This window comes from Odocoileus virginianus, chromosome 4, assembly GCF_023699985.2.
Source record: "Odocoileus virginianus isolate 20LAN1187 ecotype Illinois chromosome 4, Ovbor_1.2, whole genome shotgun sequence".
In the NCBI taxonomy this organism is placed as follows: Eukaryota; Metazoa; Chordata; class Mammalia; order Artiodactyla; family Cervidae; genus Odocoileus; species Odocoileus virginianus.
Genome location: NC_069677.1, coordinates 35,196,328 through 35,213,999, shown reverse-complemented (window position 1 = coordinate 35,213,999; position 17,672 = coordinate 35,196,328). Strand labels below are relative to the sequence as shown.

The following is a 17,672-nucleotide window of genomic DNA, read 5'->3' as shown; positions in this document are numbered from 1 at the left end:
CCTGCCGCCGCGGGCGCTGCGGGTGCTGAGGGCGGAGGATGCTCGGTCGCTGCTGGAGGAGGGAGGGAGGAGGGCGGAACTTGTAAAAAGGGAAGGACCACGACCCGCATCACGTCTGCCACCGCTGGACCCATGCCCCCGAGGCCCACCCTCACGGCGATTGTGGCTCCGGCCCGGGGGAGGGGGGCTTGCAGGGAAGGGACTGCTGTGCAATAAACGGGGCGCAGAGAGAGTGGCGGGGGAGGGAATCGTGGCTCTGCGGGGGCAGGACGGGGTCGGGAGGATGGGTCTAGCTTGATTCAGACTCTGCACCCAGCAACGCCACAGAGAAGGGGGAGAGAGGGAGAGGAGGTTGTGCTGTGTGTGTGCCCGCGTGGGTGCGCGCGGGTGTGTGTGTGTGTGTGTGTGTGTGCGCGCGCGTGTCTACAGGTAGCAGCGGCGGCGGCGGCGGGGACCGGAGCAGGGGACGCGTCTGCAGCCACCTCCTCGAGTGTGATTTTCGGAGGCGACTGCTCACTTAGCTGACGGATCTGTACCCTCGGGAGATCGTCTCATCCTCTCCATTTCTACGCGTCTTAGTCGTCTTCCAGTTTCAAGTGTGTGCTTTGGGTATTTTATTTTTAATTTTTTTTTCCTCCTCCCTCTAAATCTTCTCGGGAATTCTGCATATTGAAGCAGGTTGCTCCTGGTACGAAATCTTTGGATACATTTGGCTTGCCAAGTTTTTCCTTTCCCCGTCCCCTCCCGCTTTCAGAGGCATCTGTGGTGCTTTTCTTTTTGGATTTATCCGCAGAAAACGTATATATGTTTATATACCGACCGCATAATATATAAATACATAAACGCGTGCCCAAGCGCTGGGTTTTCGTCTCTCTTCGCGACAAAGCGGAATGTTTTGGAGCGGATGGATAACGAGAACAGTATTAACATTCTTTTGAGCCTGTTTTTTCCAAAGGGGAGGGAGAGTGAAGAATTGTTTAACATTCGGCCGTCGTTTGGCTGCACACTAAGCATCGCGAAGTATTTATGGTTGCAGATCAGGTGCAAACGGGGCTTAGAGAGAAAGGTAAGGGAGCTTCCTGCGTCCACCGAGCTCCGGCGTTTTTCTGAATCTCGGGATTGCCGAGAACTTCCTACTCCTCGCCTCTCCCTCTTCTACCCCACCTCCACCCACCCTGCCCTGCTCTCTCCTCCGTACGCTTAACCCTTTTTCAATTCCGTCGGGTTGGGGCGGGGGCGGGAGAAGAGGATTCCTGGGGGGTGGTAACGTCGGTTAGAGTTTAAATGCTTCTCTCTCCCTAAACCGCCCCCCCCAACCCCCGCCTCTCTCTCCCCCCTCTGCCTCCCTCCCTTCTCCCAGCCGAGTAACTGAGTTTCCCAATCCCCTTTTAGCTGTTTTAGGAAGTCGTTTCATCGTTTTGGAAAAGAATGCTACCTAGAGAGCTGTTTTAAATGTTTCTTGGTGCCAACCCCTCACCTCTATCCTCTGACGAAAATAAAAACAATAAAAAATGATGAACTTTAATGAACTGGGTGGTTTCTTTAGCACTGGGGGTCGTGGAACCTCCCAGATTGTTATTTTCCTGTAACGAACAGACAGTACCTCTAGACGACTCCGCCGCGGAGGAAATTCAGCTTCCATTTCTTTCTGGCAGTTCATTTACTTGGAGGGTCCTTTACCAGAGTTGAGCGAGTCTAGAGCGGAGTCTAGTATAGCAAAACTACACGACACTTAATTCCTTTTAAAATCCACCCTACACAACACGGTCAGTCCCTGTTTAACTCTGTCCAGGGGAAGCGTTTTCAGACTCGACCTTCTGGGGAGAGGTGGGAACTTGCCCTTATTTTCCCTTTCCTCCTTCCAGCCTCCTTCTTCCTCCGTTCCCAGCTCGCGCCCCGGCACTTTGTAAATTGCCCCCTTTGCCCACACCTCCTGATGGGTGTTCTCGGCTCTTCTCCGCTCCTGCCCCCTCCGTCCTGTCCATACTGGCGTTTTCGAAGCAAATGCATCTCCTCTCTGCCTGGGCTCCCGCTCCCCCCGCCCCGCGCCGCCCCCCGCGCTCCCCACCTGCCCCGGCTCGCCGCGCCCCTCCTCCCCGCCTCGCGCGGCGCCCTGACCCTTCCGAGCCCGCGTCCGGGTCTGCGGGCTGGGGGGCGTCGTGTCGGCGCGCCGACGACTCGGCGGCGACGCGGAGCGCGCGGCGCGGTTGTGAGTACAGACCGCGGGGAAGGCGGGCCGGAGTCGGGCTAAGAGGCCGGGGGAGCCCGTCCAAGCCGGAGAGCCCCGAGAGAAGGCAGGAAGCGAGAGCGAGGCGCGCACGCCGCCCGAGCTCGGGAGGACTAGTGCAGTCGCCTCCGACGCCTTAGAGCGGCGCCCCAGTCGCTGCAGCCTTTCACCCTAGAGCGGTGTCCAGGGAGCCGAGAAATCGGCAGAGAGGTACCGAAGCGGTAGGGAAAAGATTAGCAGAGAGCGGGGAGGGTTTCCTGGCGAAACGCGGAGGCTGAGCAGATGGAGGAACAATGCCTCCTCCGCGAGAAAACCCTCGCTTGAGGCCGGGGCGGAGCGCCGAGGAGCTGCCTCCAGCCTCGGGCTCTCCCTCCCCGGCCCTCCGGCTCCTTCTGTGGCCGGTGCAGCCTTGTAGTTTGACAGGGCTAGGAAAGTTGCTCTTCCCCACATTTCCTGCGAAGTGGTTTTCAGATCTGCGTGGTTCCAGTCGAGATGTCACTCCGTAGATCCCCCGCGAAGAGCAGCTAATAGATTATGCATTGTGGGGCAGTCGAGTCCCGGGCAGAACAGAGAGGGAGTCCAAACATTTCCAACCTTCTTCGGCTCCTGGCTCCTGACCGGCCAGCCTAATGCTTTGTGAGTAGAAATGAAAAGCCACCTGCAGGGAATTTAAAATTATTTAGGTTGAGATTTTCTAGTGGAATGATTTATTCCAGAAGAGGTTGTTAGAGTGTTATAGAGATGAGGAAAATTCTGTGTCTAATATTTGATTCATTTGTGATCATTCTGAATCATGAGTAGTTGCTCTCCACAAAGGTATTATACTATTTCTTTTTTCATTTCCAGGACCATAGTGATACATATAGGACTTAGGAAACATGAATTCGGATAACTAACCTCGTGTCTGTTACTCTGCCATTTTATAGATACTTCATATACTTTTTCCTTTTTTTTATACCGAAACTACAGTAGACTATTTTTGCTTAAATAAATGATCATGCCGTCCATGAAGAGTCCAGTCATATTTCTCAAAAATTAATTGTGCTTAATTATAAATAGGATCATAGATATAAAAATATCACTTGGGAAAGGTGGAGGTACATGTGTGTGAAAGGTATAACATGCCTCAGCATTTCAATCGGCCTAACAGAACACCAGCTTTCTGAAATGAGCTCAGAAGCAAGGGCCATGCACGTACTTAAAATATTAAATGTTAAGTACAAAAAACATTAGGTTTACCGTGCTCTTGGCAGAGAATGAATATAAGTCTACCTGCTCAGCGGAGTGATTGAGTGATTCACAGAGCAAGTGGAAGTTAATCATTACTCAGGCCTTCCGATTACATGGTTTGATGAAAAGAAGTAACTGTTATCTGTAAGCCTGCCATTCTCCAGTTAGTCTTTCCAATCCTCTTAACATAAGCAGAAATTGAGGGAGTCAGTCTTTCAGCCTACTGTAGTAGACTTCCTGCCGTGTAGGTTTTCAGAAAAGCCCTCTGAAGCAACTCTCCTTTCCATAGTCACCCTCCTTCCACTCTAAAGTACTTTCTCTCAGTCTTTTATTCCCTTAGTGGGGCTTCATTTTGTGAAAGTTTCCTTTATGTTTAGGCATAACATATTTTCAAATACAGATGGCTGAATTGTTTTGAAATTGAAGATGGAATATACATTATAGAAGGTAGGCTGAGAACTCCTTTTGCTACAGGTAGAGTATTTGAATGTTTGATGACTCTTTTCATGGTTGGCTGAGTTTCCTGACTCTGAAGTCTCTTCCAACCCTGAAATTCTTATATTTTATTCTATTTTTATTATTTCCACATGGTTATCCAGTGACAGGGTCTATATCGTCCTTCACATTTCTTTAATTAGTTACAATTTTTATAGGACAGTGAACTAGCTATAGCTAGAGAATACAGATATAAACATACGCTAATAACAATGTTATTAGCAACTTTCTGAGGGACAGTACTGATTAGTGGGTATAATTGATAAATACCTCTCTGGGTTTCCATGTGCTGAAACAAACCCATCTCTAACATTCTTTAAAGCAAAACATAATAATTTATTTTTAGAATTCTTTTTTAAAGTTTTTATACACAAAAGGAATTATTTTATGAATCATCTAACAAATATTAATTTGTAGTTTTTGTAAACAAAACACAATTGGAATTAACAGTAACGTCGGAAACTGCAACAGCTCAACAATACACTTTTGCCACATTTAAGTATTTTGAAGTGAAGTTTGGTATCTATCTTATTAGAATGTAAATAGAAAGTTATGATTCCTCAATTATATTTAATTATTTGTAAATGAAATCATCCGAGACCAGTTTACCTGTTACCTATTTTTCTAAAACACAGGTATGGTCTTAACAGATCTTTTATCAGCCATGGCCAGTGGCTCTTTATATTTTGGATGCTAATATCTATAATTCTGAGGGCACTCAATTCTTTTCACAGTTTACTCCTAGGTCTCCCTTTTTAAATTAAAATACCTTCCACCTGGAATTCCTCCTCAATTTGCTCTTCATTCCATTCACTTGACTCCTCCTCACCATTTTCCCCAATACCACTTGACATTTTAGGCTTCTGTGCTTTCCTTATACTAATCTTCCTTTATGGATTACTTTCTACTCTTCTCTATGCCCCCCGCCAGATATATCTACACCCTCCGCCAGATATATACTAACTGTAGGATGGGAAAACATTTGTTTCTTTAGAGTGCTCTTTCCTCTGTCACCCTGCTATCCTTACTGTGAGCTCCCACATGTTATCCATGCTAGGAGTAGCCCACCATTCACACTTGCTGATGGTTGGCCCCCTCACTGGAGAATAAGTTCCCAGAGGTTAAAAAATATACCTAATTTATCATATCATTCAGAATGCTTAGCTCCATGTCTGAACATAAAGTAGACCATAAGTGAATGGTAAATGTATGGCTTATAAAGACATTTGGCTGTGAGGCAATAGAAAATATGGCTAATAATGGATTAAGTAAATAAGGATTTATTTATCTCTCCTAATGATAAAAGGCAGAAGAGAGTTGCTTAAGCATTTGAACAAGGAATCAGGCTTCATCTTTCGTGTTGGTGGTTTCCTGTGGTCCTAAGATCATTGCTTTACCTCAGGCATCATGCCTGCTTTCTAGGCCCAAAGAAGGAGGGGGTGGGGGAAGCTAACAGAGGGTCTTCTAGCTCAGGATTTCTCAACTTTGGCGCTGTTGGCATTTGGGGCTCATAAGTTTTTGTTGCGTGTGTGTGAGTTGTCTGGTGCATTGTATTAGTAGGATGGTTAGTAGCATCCTTGGCCTCTGCACACCCCACCCACTCACTCACTCACCCGGTTATGACAACCAGGACTTTCTCCACAAGTTGCCAAATGTCCCTTAGAGGTAAAATCATCCTGAGTTGAGAACTTGAGAATGATTGGAGCCTGGAGGAAGGAAATTCCTCATTTCCTACTTCCCCTTTTTCTTTGCACTGCCGTGGTGGTAAGGATCTGTTTGTTTTTTGGTTAATAAATGGGAGAGGGCTCTTGATGAGATTAAAAAAAGAAAAAATGGGAGAGGAAGGGCCAAACAAGCCTTCTCTTTGAGCATTTTGTCTTTCTTGTCATGTGGACATTCTCCCCATAGACTTCAATACCTACCAGAACTGTGTCAAATGGCTACTTCTAGGTACCCGACAGGTTGGAAAATGTGTCTTTCCTTTGGCATGCCACTACCTTGGAGAAAATCAGAATCTGAAAAAAGAAGGGGAAACAGATTCGGGGCTGAAAACTAAAAGTTTTTGCCACTGTGAAAGAATAAATGAATATGTAAAATTTCACCTAAATACTTTAGAATTTAGAAAGGAGAAAAAGTAAAGAAAAAAAGTAAATAGTCATAGAAGAGGATAGATGTAAATTTTTCACATGCTAAATATTCATAAAATAACTGTGATAAAACTGATTTTCTTTTTCCTCTGGATGATAGTTTAATTGGAAAAATAATGAGCAGAATGGAGGCATCTTACTCTTCCTAACTTTGTTTTTTGGGGGGGAGTCAGCACCTTGTCTTCTTCAATCTGTTGAATAAAGCAATAAAGTTTGATATTCATAATTATGAATGAGATAGTGGTCAATTATGTGAGAAATGTTGTCAAGGAAAGAAAATACAAATCTTTTGTTTTAATACTCCTTCCTAAGGCTTGTATAAAGAAAGCACATCCCAGTGGTGGTATTTGCTTAATAATGTTTTCTTGTACAGGTGTGTTAGCATGGACTATGGTAACTTTAAATTAGGTGGCTTAGTTATTTATCTCAGTGTAGGTTTTTTTTTTTTTAAAGTTCAATTGGATACAATAAGTATGGCTTCCCTGGTAGCACAGCTGGTAAAGATTCCACCTGTAAAGAGGAGACCTCCGTTCAATTCCTAATTTGGGAAGATCCCCTGGAGAAGGGATAGGCTACCCACTCCAGTATTCTTGGGCTTCCTTGGGGGCTCAATTGGTAAAGAATTCACCTGCAATCTGGGAGACCTGTATTTGATCCCTGGGTTGGGAAGATTCCCTGGAGAAGGGAATGGCTATCCACTCCAGTATTCTGGCCTGGAGAATTCCATGGACAATATAGTCCATAGAGTTGCAAAGAGTCAGACATGAGTGAGCAACTTTTACTTTCATTGGATACTCTTATAGGGAAGAATTATATCTTACAAAGATGTATCAGTACTGCTGGCATGACCCATGATCTTATCTGATTGATTACAATTTTTTTCTATGAGTTTGTTGAATGCCAGGTTTTGCTCAGTTCTGTGTAGAATATAGCAATATAAAACATGATGTTTATTATGAAACTTTTGCATGTAGGCAATAAAATGCCCAATTAAAACTCTAAACAGTAAAGACTTATCTCTCAGAACTAGAATTCTAGAGTATGCTGCTGCTGCTGCTAAGTCGCTTCAGTCGTGACCGATTCTGTGCGACCCCATAGAGGGCAGCCCACCAGGCGTCTCCATCCCTGGGACTCTCCAGGCAAGAAGACTAGAGTGGGTTGCCATTTCCTTCTCTAGTGCATGAAAGTGAAAAGTGAAAGTGAAGTGGCTCAATCATGTCCCTCTCTTAGCAACCTCATGGACTGTAGCCTACCAGGCTCCTCCATCCATGGGATTTTCCAGGCAAGAGTACTGGAATTCTAGACTATACTGGTCCGCAGTTGGCTACCTCTAGCAGCCCTTGAACTGTCAGTGCTCTGGGACAGTTTTGCTATAATTCTGTTGGCTCCCAGTTTTCAAAACAAACAATATGGCTACCACAGAGCCAAACATCACCTCTTCATATAGTCTCACCCAAAGCAAAAAGAGAGGAAGTCTTCTCGGGGAAATCTCTCTTTTTATCAAAAAGGAATTTTTTCCCCAGAAGCTGTCAGCAGAGTTCCCTTTATGTCCGATTGATTAAAACTATGACCCATCCAAAGAGATGCATTGCATGACTGGTTTTGATCAACCATAGTCCTTTCCCAGGGCCTGGAGGAGAGATCTGCTTTTCCCATGGATGTGGCAGTGTTACACTTAAACAAAACCAGAGCTCTTGTTAACTGACAGAAAGCAATAGTTGTAATAGGGCACCTAATATGGTGTGCCATAAATATTACACCCTGACCTCCTTGAAGTTCTTAATAATGTGGAATGTCTACACTGGAATTAAGTCCTCACACACACACAAGAATTAAGCAGTCCTTGGATCCGTGGATATAAAGTGTATACAGGTCAGGCTGAATGCTTCTGATGTAGAATGATTTGCTTTCATAATGTTCCAGAGATTTTTTTGTTTTAATATTATCTGAAGAATCAGAAAATGTAGGAATGGGCCTTATATAGAAGAATTACAAACACCAAATAATACTACATTCCATGTATAAATCCAAAACCCTACATTTTCAACTTATACCTATATATCACATAATAGAAACCATAGTTAAACCAGAGCATGTTCTTCTTACATGATCTATAAGTAGCATGTAAGATCTTCTTACATGTAATGAGCATGTAAGATCTTATAATTTGTCATGTGTTTGTCATATGATCTTATAATTGTAAATTAGAAATAATATGAGAAATGACTGAAACTTTTTGCCAGTTATTCTCATGTAGAAGGACTTGATATCAGTTACGCCCAAATTGAAATCACTCTCTGCTTTTGATACCTGTTCACTTAGAGAGTCTAGAAGAAGGAACTAATTTTTAGCTCACATGCCAGTATCTTGTTGAACATGATGAGTCTTTTTTTTAGTTTTAAACAAAGAAAGCCTTATTTTCATTTTTTTGGTCTGATTCCATGGAAGCTCAGAGCCAATTTTGTGTTCAGTTGAAAAAGGGGTCCTGAATTGTCTCCCTTTATCCTGTTTCATTATTTGAATCCATTTTTGAACTTAAACTTTGATTCAATCAAGATTTGATTGTATTTGGGCTTTTTATCATCAGTTCAGTTCAGTCACTCAGTTGTGTCCGACTCTTTGCGACCCCATGAACTGCAGCACGCCAGGCCTCCCTGTCCATCACTAACTCCTGGAGTATACTCAAACTCATGTTCATTGCATCAGTGATGCCATCCAACCATCTCATCCTGTGTCATCCCCTTCTCCCCCCCACCTTCAATCTTTCCCAGCATCAGGGTGTTTTCAAGAGTCAGACTCTCCAGGCAAGAAGACTGGAGTGGGTTGCCATTTCCTTCTCTAGTGCATGAAAGTGAAAAGTGAAAGTGAAGTGGCTCAATCATGTCCCTCTCTTAGCGACCTCATGGACTGTAGCCTACCAGGCTCCTCCATCCATGGGATTTTCCAGGCAAGAGTACTGGAATTCTAGACTATACTGGTCCGCAGTTGGCTACCTCTAGCAGCCCTTGAACTGTCAGTGCTCTGGGACAGTTTTGCTATAATTCTCTTGGCTCCCAGTTTTCAAAACAAACAATATGGCTACCACAGAGCCAAACATCACCTCTTCATACAGTCTCACCCAAAGCAAAAAGAGAGGAAGTCTTCTCGGGGAAATCTCTCTTTTTATCAAAAAGGAATTTTTTCCCCAGAAGCTGTCAGCAGAGTTCCCTTTATGTCCGATTGATTAAAACTATGACCCATCCAAAGAGATGCATTGCATGACTGGTTTTGATCAACCATAGTCCTTTCCCAGGGCCTGGAGGAGAGATCTGCTTTTCCCATGGATGTGGCAGTGTTACACTTAAACAAAACCAGAGCTCTTGTTAACTGACAGAAAGCAATAGTTGTAATAGGGCACCTAATATGGTGTGCCATAAATATTACACCCTGACCTCCTTGAAGTTCTTAATAATGTGGAATGTCTACACTGGAATTAAGTCCTCACACACACACAAGAATTAAGCAGTCCTTGGATCCGTGGATATAAAGTGTATACAGGTCAGGCTGAATGCTTCTGATGTAGAATGATTTGCTTTCATAATGTTCCAGAGATTTTTTTGTTTTAATATTATCTGAAGAATCAGAAAATGTAGGAATGGGCCTTATATAGAAGAATTACAAACACCAAATAATACTACATTCCATGTATAAATCCAAAACCCTACATTTTCAACTTATACCTATATATCACATAATAGAAACCATAGTTAAACCAGAGCATGTTCTTCTTACATGATCTATAAGTAGCATGTAAGATCTTCTTACATGTAATGAGCATGTAAGATCTTATAATTTGTCATGTGTTTGTCATATGATCTTATAATTGTAAATTAGAAATAATATGAGAAATGACTGAAACTTTTTGCCAGTTATTCTCATGTAGAAGGACTTGATATCAGTTACGCCCAAATTGAAATCACTCTCTGCTTTTGATACCTGTTCACTTAGAGAGTCTAGAAGAAGGAACTAATTTTTAGCTCACATGCCAGTATCTTGTTGAACATGATGAGTCTTTTTTTTAGTTTTAAACAAAGAAAGCCTTATTTTCATTTTTTTGGTCTGATTCCATGGAAGCTCAGAGCCAATTTTGTGTTCAGTTGAAAAAGGGGTCCTGAATTGTCTCCCTTTATCCTGTTTCATTATTTGAATCCATTTTTGAACTTAAACTTTGATTCAATCAAGATTTGATTGTATTTGGGCTTTTTATCATCAGTTCAGTTCAGTCGCTCAGTTGTGTCCGACTCTTTGCGACCCCATGAACTGCAGCACGCCAGGCCTCCCTGTCCATCGCTAACTCCTGGAGTATACTCAAACTCATGTTCATTGCATCAGTGATGCCATCCAACCATCTCATCCTGTGTCATCCCCTTCTCCCCCCCGCCTTCAATCTTTCCCAGCATCAGGGTGTTTTCAAGAGTCAGTTGTTTGCATCAGGTGGCCAAAGTTTTGGAATTTCACCTTCAGCATCAGTCCTTCCAATGAATACTCATGACTAATTTCCTTTAGGATGGACTGGTTGAATCTCCTTGCAGATCTCCTTTTTATCATAAGCTGCTTCAAATTACTTTTGGAAGGAGAAAGTCTACGTATGTACATGTCTACATACATGTACAAGAGTGAATGGTGTCATACATCATTCAATAAGTGTCTTTTTCCTGAATGAATATATGTTCAGAAACTAGACAATATTGTGTGCAATAAACTCTGAATTATACTCCCATCAGTATGTGTAGTAGGGCTTCAGGGAAAGAAGATGCTGGTGATGTCTGAGTCATTTTGACAGAGATCCACGTGGTAATTTGCAGACAGGTGGAAAACTAAGGCAGGGTAGATGGAGGGTGGATGGCTGAAGTCATTTTGTTAAAGTATTTGCTTTGTGACAAATATAAAGGGACAATGAAACTTTAACACCAAAGCCACAAGGTAAAAGAACCGTGAACTAAGAAAGAATGGATCTGATTTCTCTTTGTTTCAAAGCAGATTTTGTGATGGACGTTGACAATCCTCTCCCCGTTACCTCCGGCATTTTAGAATGTGTGTTCGGAGTCACATTTTTGCCTCAGCAGTGCTCTGTTTTCAGGCTCCAGGCTTGAAGCAGTTTGCCCCTTGAAGCAGTTGTTCCCTTGAAGCAGGGACCACCTCTGACCTGGGCTCCTCGCCTCCAGGGAAATTGATTTTTGAATTAAACTTAAAATGATAATTAGCAGCTCCATCTGTGTTTGGGGTCAGAAACAGATGCTTCTACTTTTTGTTTTAAGAAGGCATATTTGAAAGTGAAAACAGCGATATAGAGTTTTGTTTTTCTTTTTTCCATTTATTTTTATTAGTTGGAGGCTAATTACTTTGATATAGAGTTTTAAATACAGTAGTTCACATTTTAGTGGGCCTGTTTCTATCAAGTAAAGATCATAAGAGGAGTGGGTGTTCCAGGTATCTATCTGACCACCTCTCCACTGGATGTGGCAGTGTCTTGTACTTCACCGTACTCCACTGTGACATAATTATGGTTCACAGTATTGGCCCTAAGGTACTGCAAGTTCGTGAAGCTTCTCTTAGGGGATAAAATATTTAGTTACATTTAATACTTTACAAATATTTCAGTTAAACAAAGGAACCACTGATTACAGAACACATCATTATTTTACGTATGCTCTAGATAGAAGAAGCATCCCAATTAAATCGTTATACAGTATTTTTCTACCACTTAGAACATTATACTTTAATAAAGAGCAATTTAGACTTAAATGGATGTAGATTTTCCTAATATATTAATTTTGTGTATGTGTGAAAAGTATATTAATTAACACATTGGTTTAAGAATTCAAAAATTTTTGTTCTTTTTAGCTTCTCACTCTTTTGAAGAATTTTTTTGACTCAGCCATATCCATTCCCATGTTTTTGCTGACAGTAGTCTGTGTGTGTGTTACTGATGCACCCTTTCTTAAGAGTACTTCATGATTGTCTTCAGGATTTCATTCCAAGCAGATGATAGCTTCTGAAAGATTTGATGCTGGTGTTATGTTGATCTCGCTAGAATGTGACAATGGAAGATTTTCAGACAATAACCAGCTCTCATATTTCTTCTTTCAGTTGTCCTAAAGTGTCAGGAATGATGGTAGTCTGGTCATGGCAAGGGGAAGGCAACTAATTTTGGCATACAGTCAATGGTCTCTGCTGGTGCTTGGCTGTACCGAATTATAAAATGTGTCCTGATTCTAGAGATGTTAAAGGTTAAAAAATAAGTGTGTCCGAGTCAATGAAATATGACAACTTTAATGATATATGCATTCTCACTTTTAAACAACCTACTGGAATAATGATAATTAAGCAAACTGATTAATTTCTAAGCTTTTGGATAAGAGAGACTATCATGCAATTCTTAGCAAGCTTGATTAAAATCTAATTTAGCCCTTTTTATTCTCTTCTTATCCTCCCAGTTTGCAGTATAGAAAATGTAGCTAGTCTTCCAAATGGATAATGGTATGATAAAAAAGCATAAGACTAGGAATCAAGAGACTTGTGTTTATAGAGCAGACTCTTCTAATAACTGTGTGTGTCACTTCCTGTAATCCACTTCATCTCTCTGGGCCTTGGCTTCAATGTTTACAATATATAGTTGGGACAAATTGAAATTAAATGTATCTTTTGGCCCTGATAACTGTTTTGCATAAAGATAATCAGTAATAAAGAATGTTCACAATATTATATATATGTATATTTAAACTGGTGTTATATAAATATATAGTAATAGAAATATATTACTCTAAAGTGGTAAACTTAAGATATATAATATGCATTATATAACTTTAAGATTTTATAGCTTTTTTAGGAGGTTTACACATGTATATCTTGTTTAGAACAATTGTGAGCTGTGCAGAAAATTCAAAAGAGCAGAGTTAGTATTGAGTAAACTTCTCCTCAAACATTCTGAAATGGAATGATTACTGAATAAATCAAGGCCAAGTAAAGGATGTAAAAGTGGGAAGAGGCAAGGAGGAAATGCATTTTCTATCAAGAACAAAGAAAACTTCCACAAGAAATTAACTATCACTATATACAAATGTTCTGCTTAAAAAGAGAGTCATCAGTGAAAAGCAGGAGGAAATTGGCAGGTAAAAATGAAGTTTCTTTTTTATTTTTTGTTTTATTGTTACTCAGCCACATACTACTGATTTTAAAAGATATGAATAAAAGGAAAAGGATTTTCAGCTTAGATCAGTCAGATGCTACTATTTGTGGATATATCTTGACAGTTCTTACTGTGCAATTCCATAGACAGCAATGTTTCTTCTGTGTATTGTATTTGAAAATTGCCACTGCTCTTAAGTGGTCAGAAAGCTGGGTACTTACTTTCTGATGAATAACAAGCTCGCCAAAGGTGTCCCGCTCTCTTTTCTCTCATTGTAGCTGTAGTCATCACAAAGAAAACACGATATTGCCTTTTACCTACCTATTTTGCCATAAAAGTGAGTTGATTTATACAGTATGAAGAAACCCTTCCCTAGTTTTTTAAACTAGATATTCTTGAAACTTTTTTTTAAAAAGTATGGATTATATAAGATAGAGATCCAGTATTGTTGCAAGTAGATTTTTATTGCATGTTTAAATTGTTTTAATCCTATGTGTAAATCCATTTGTCCACAAGAAAAATATTCGAGATATGAATATTTAAGATAGACAATATTATTAATAGTAGAGTCTTGGACTGTAAAATAGGATGTTGAGATTATATTTGCACTGCAATCACTTTTTTATGGTTAAAAGGGAAAAATCACAGTTTTTGACCCCAGATGATCTGTAATGCATGTTGTAAAAGAGAGTAATTTATTTTTAAAGCTTTCAGTAAATATTCAGTGGTATTTCCAGCTGAGAAACTGACTGAGCCATACTGGTTTTTTAGTCAGTTTTAGGGCATCGTTCTTAAATTGCAGGTGGCAAAACTGAGGTTGAGATAAATGACTTGCTCAATACATACAATGATAGAACTTGCTTATGTACATGCATTGATAAATCAATCTATGTGTAATATCTTCTTGCATCAGTTTTATATACAGGACAGTAATACATACACCAGCATCATATATGACATACCTGTGATTATAGAATTATTAGTTTAGAAATATAGGCAATAAGTGCCAGAAGATATAAAGAAAAGAGTTTTATTTTTAGGAAGATTTCGTGAAGAAAGTGTTACTTGAAGGAGATTGGGATGTGAATAACTGGGGAAGAGGAAGCAAAGCATTGTTTGAAAAAAACAGTGCAAGTAAGAATAGAACATGTGACAGAAGCAACTGGTCATTCTAAAGTTTTTCTAAGGGAAAAGCAAAAAAAATCACACCAACCCACATTGAGAAATGTTACTGTAGAAAAGAAAGAAGTGTATTCATTGAGAAAATTCATCTCATTCTGGCCTGTGTTCAGTAGTTTGGCTTAGGACCTGTGCAGATCAGAAATATCAATAATATATTTATCCTGAGATAAACAGGTCTTTGAAAAAACTAGTCCTTATTGCTTATATAAGAAGAAACTCATTTCTGCCAGAAAACAAATTACATTATTTGAAATTGAAAATACAACTTTCTGAATGTGTGTTTATGCATGTAAGTGATTGATACCAAATCAACTTGAGATCATTTGATTGTCATCAAATTCTTATAAAGAGATTCTTATCATAGCCTGACCTGGGTTCCCTCTCCCTAGGAAGCCCTGGCAACATTTTGTCTCTCCAAATGTACCTTCTTTCCCAAGCTCCCTTTGAATATAATGCTCCAGTCAGTCCTTTCAGATCTGCTGATTATAGCACACTTATTGAAATGTCCTATTTGCTTAAGAGAGAGAGGGTCTAATTGGTGCTAATCTGCCTTTTAATACCCAGCAATCATCCTCATCATCACTTAAAAAAAAATTGTACCATTTCTAAGATCTAGGAGGTGCAGTTTCAAGTGAGATACATTCCTTAGTTTCTACTAAATTGCACACGAAATCAACATGTCCCTCCTGACTTTCCTTGAATTCACTCTCTGTAAAAACAGCAGCTCATTTTGGGAATCAGTGGGTAGAATAACCAGCACCCAGGGAACAAGGAAGGAATCAGTCAGAAGAGCATGAGCATGTTTTCTATAGAACTCCATAAACAAGGTCATAATTTCTCATGAATCGGTGCATTACGACTCTGCCAGTCAGAAATACACTGGGAATAGCCTTGGTATTCAGCTTAGAATGTCATTCCCTCACTGGTGTTCTTTAAAACTCTAAAGGAGTATGAGGCTTCACAGAGCCACCTCTCCTCCTGGGGCCCTGTCTGTGCCCTGCAAACCCATAAAGAACAAGAGTGTGAGGTCTGGAAGATCACTTTAACTTAGGACCGTTGCCAGTGAGATGAAGCCTTTGTTCATGCCAGGTGCTTACCGGAAGAATCCTTTAGGGCTCTAGAGAGAGGCCAAGAGGCAATCCCTGGAAAGAATGGGGGATTGAGGAGCTGAGGCATGGGAAAGGGACTGAAAAATGAACAAGACTGAGGAGAAGGAACTTATTCTGCCCCACTCTTTAGCCTCTCTTATGGACAGAGGAGCCTGGTGGGCTACGGTTCATGGGGTTGCAAAGAGTCAGACACAGAGTCAGACTAAGTGATTGAGCAGGCAGGAGTGCTTTAGCCTCAGAGGTGATCCTGTGGCCAAGCAGTACAAAATGCGTGATTCTGTGTAGTCTTCACTCTTTCATTGATTTAGTTTATGTATCTGCCCAAGTACATGTGAGAGTTGGACTATAAAGAAAGCTGAGCACCGAAGAATTGATGCTTTTGGACTATGGTGTTGGAGAAGACTCTTGAGAGTCCCTTGGACTGCAAGGAGATCAAACCAGTCCATCCTAAAGGAAATCAGTCTCGGATATTAGAAGGACTGATGTTGAAGCTGAAACTCCAATACTTTGGCCACCTGATGCAAAGAACTGATTCATTGGAAAAGACCCCAATGTTGGGAAAGATTGAAGGGGGAGGAGAAGGGAACGACAGAGGATGAGATGGTTGGATGGCATCGCCGACTCAATGGACATGAGTTTGAGTAAACTCCAGGAGTTGGTGATGGACAGGGAGGCCTGGTGTGCTGCAGTCCCTGGGGTCACAAAGAGTCGGACACGACTGAGCGACTGAACTGAATTGATCTGTCCAAAAGGGTTGATGTTGTCAACTTCATATGGTAGCATTACATGAAATAATGTAACATAGCTTAAAAAATGTCCAAAAGTGTTACTACCATGATAATCCTCCACAAATATGTAAAAACACAGTCTCTGCTTACTCAGTAATAGCCATTTAGTACACATTTTTTATATAACAGGTCAGACGCAGTGCTCAGCACAGTGGAGAAGGCAAAGATAAGTCAGACTCTGTCTCAAGAGATTAAGGGGATCTTTCTTTGTGCCTTCTGAGCCTTTGAAATTAGACTGCAGAGTGTTCTACATCATTGTTTTGGCTAATGCAAGGAAGATAAAGCTGTTTTTATTTTCCAAGCACATGGAAGGAAGGGAAAAGCATTTAAAAATGGTGAAATTGGCAGCTTCAAAAAAATTCAAGGACTCTATCAGCATTAGAATGTGAAAACATTTGAGTCATATGCTTGCTAGGGAGTGAATGTTTAATAGGCGCCTTTGTAAAATCTCCAAACTAAGCTGTATCATTTTCTATACATGCTTAAATCTCTTAATTACAAAGCAACTTTAATTATACATAAAGTATGCCTCTTCAATCATGTTTTAATCACACATGAAAAAAATGAAATTTATCCCAAAGTTATTTTCTGCATTTCAATTCTGATTTTTAAACTCTGGCATATTCTGTACCAAAAAAAATTGCATTAAGCTAATGTTTATGCTTGCACATAATCCCACACTTTCAAGGCAACACTTAAAATATTCAGAAGAGCTTCACAAGAGGGAGTAGTTTAATTCTGTTGTTGACTCAGAGCCGTTGTTCTTCACAGTTACAGCTCCGCGGGCATAGGCTGCATATGGTCACTTGTTTCTCAGTGTACAGAGTGATAATGCATTAACATTCTGGCTGATGGTGGAAGCTATACTGCGCTTTAGAGAAGTATATCAAGGAGGATGTATTGCCTCTTGGAAAGAAAGGAGGACAAGATCAACATGGAAGAGCCTGCAGATTGCAGATGGGCTTTGACTAATCACCGTGGCTTTACAATGCGGAGACGGACCTAGGAGCCTAGACTTCAAACCTTGGCTGTCTTTGGGTAGAGCTCATTTTGAAAGAGCAGTCATTGGAGACAACTCTGGACTGCAGCCATGAAGGGGGACGTTGCCAGCTTCTTCCCCACTGCCATTCAGAGATCTGTTGTAGAGCCCTCAGTTGCCTCTTGCACGACTATTTATGACCCCGTGTTTGCTCTAATTACTACTATGTAGGTCACAAGTCAAAGTGGAGTCCAGGGCGGAAGACTCCATGGCTGCATGGAGGTCCATTACAAGTACTTAAATAGTTTCTTGGGGCATTAGCATTTTCAGCAACAACAACAAGGATG

At 41.1% G+C, this 17,672-nt stretch overlaps 1 protein-coding gene across 10 annotated transcripts in view; it reads left to right on the top strand.

Moving 5' to 3' along the window:
- The first annotated feature begins 258 nt into the window (after window positions 1-258).
- NLGN1 (neuroligin 1) overlaps window positions 259-17,672 on the top strand; it is a 908,992-nt gene continuing 891,578 nt past the window's right edge. For 3 of the 10 annotated variants that reach the window (XM_070466397.1, XM_070466398.1, XM_070466389.1), the window contains exon 1: window positions 259-1,066. The gene's annotated coding sequence lies outside the window, so the exon portion shown is untranslated. Of the gene's footprint in view, window positions 1,067-2,128; window positions 2,210-2,413; window positions 2,438-2,469; window positions 2,864-17,672 lie in introns of those variants that run through there. The other 7 variants (XM_070466392.1, XM_070466391.1, XM_070466393.1 and 4 more) reach the window with 7 other exon arrangements.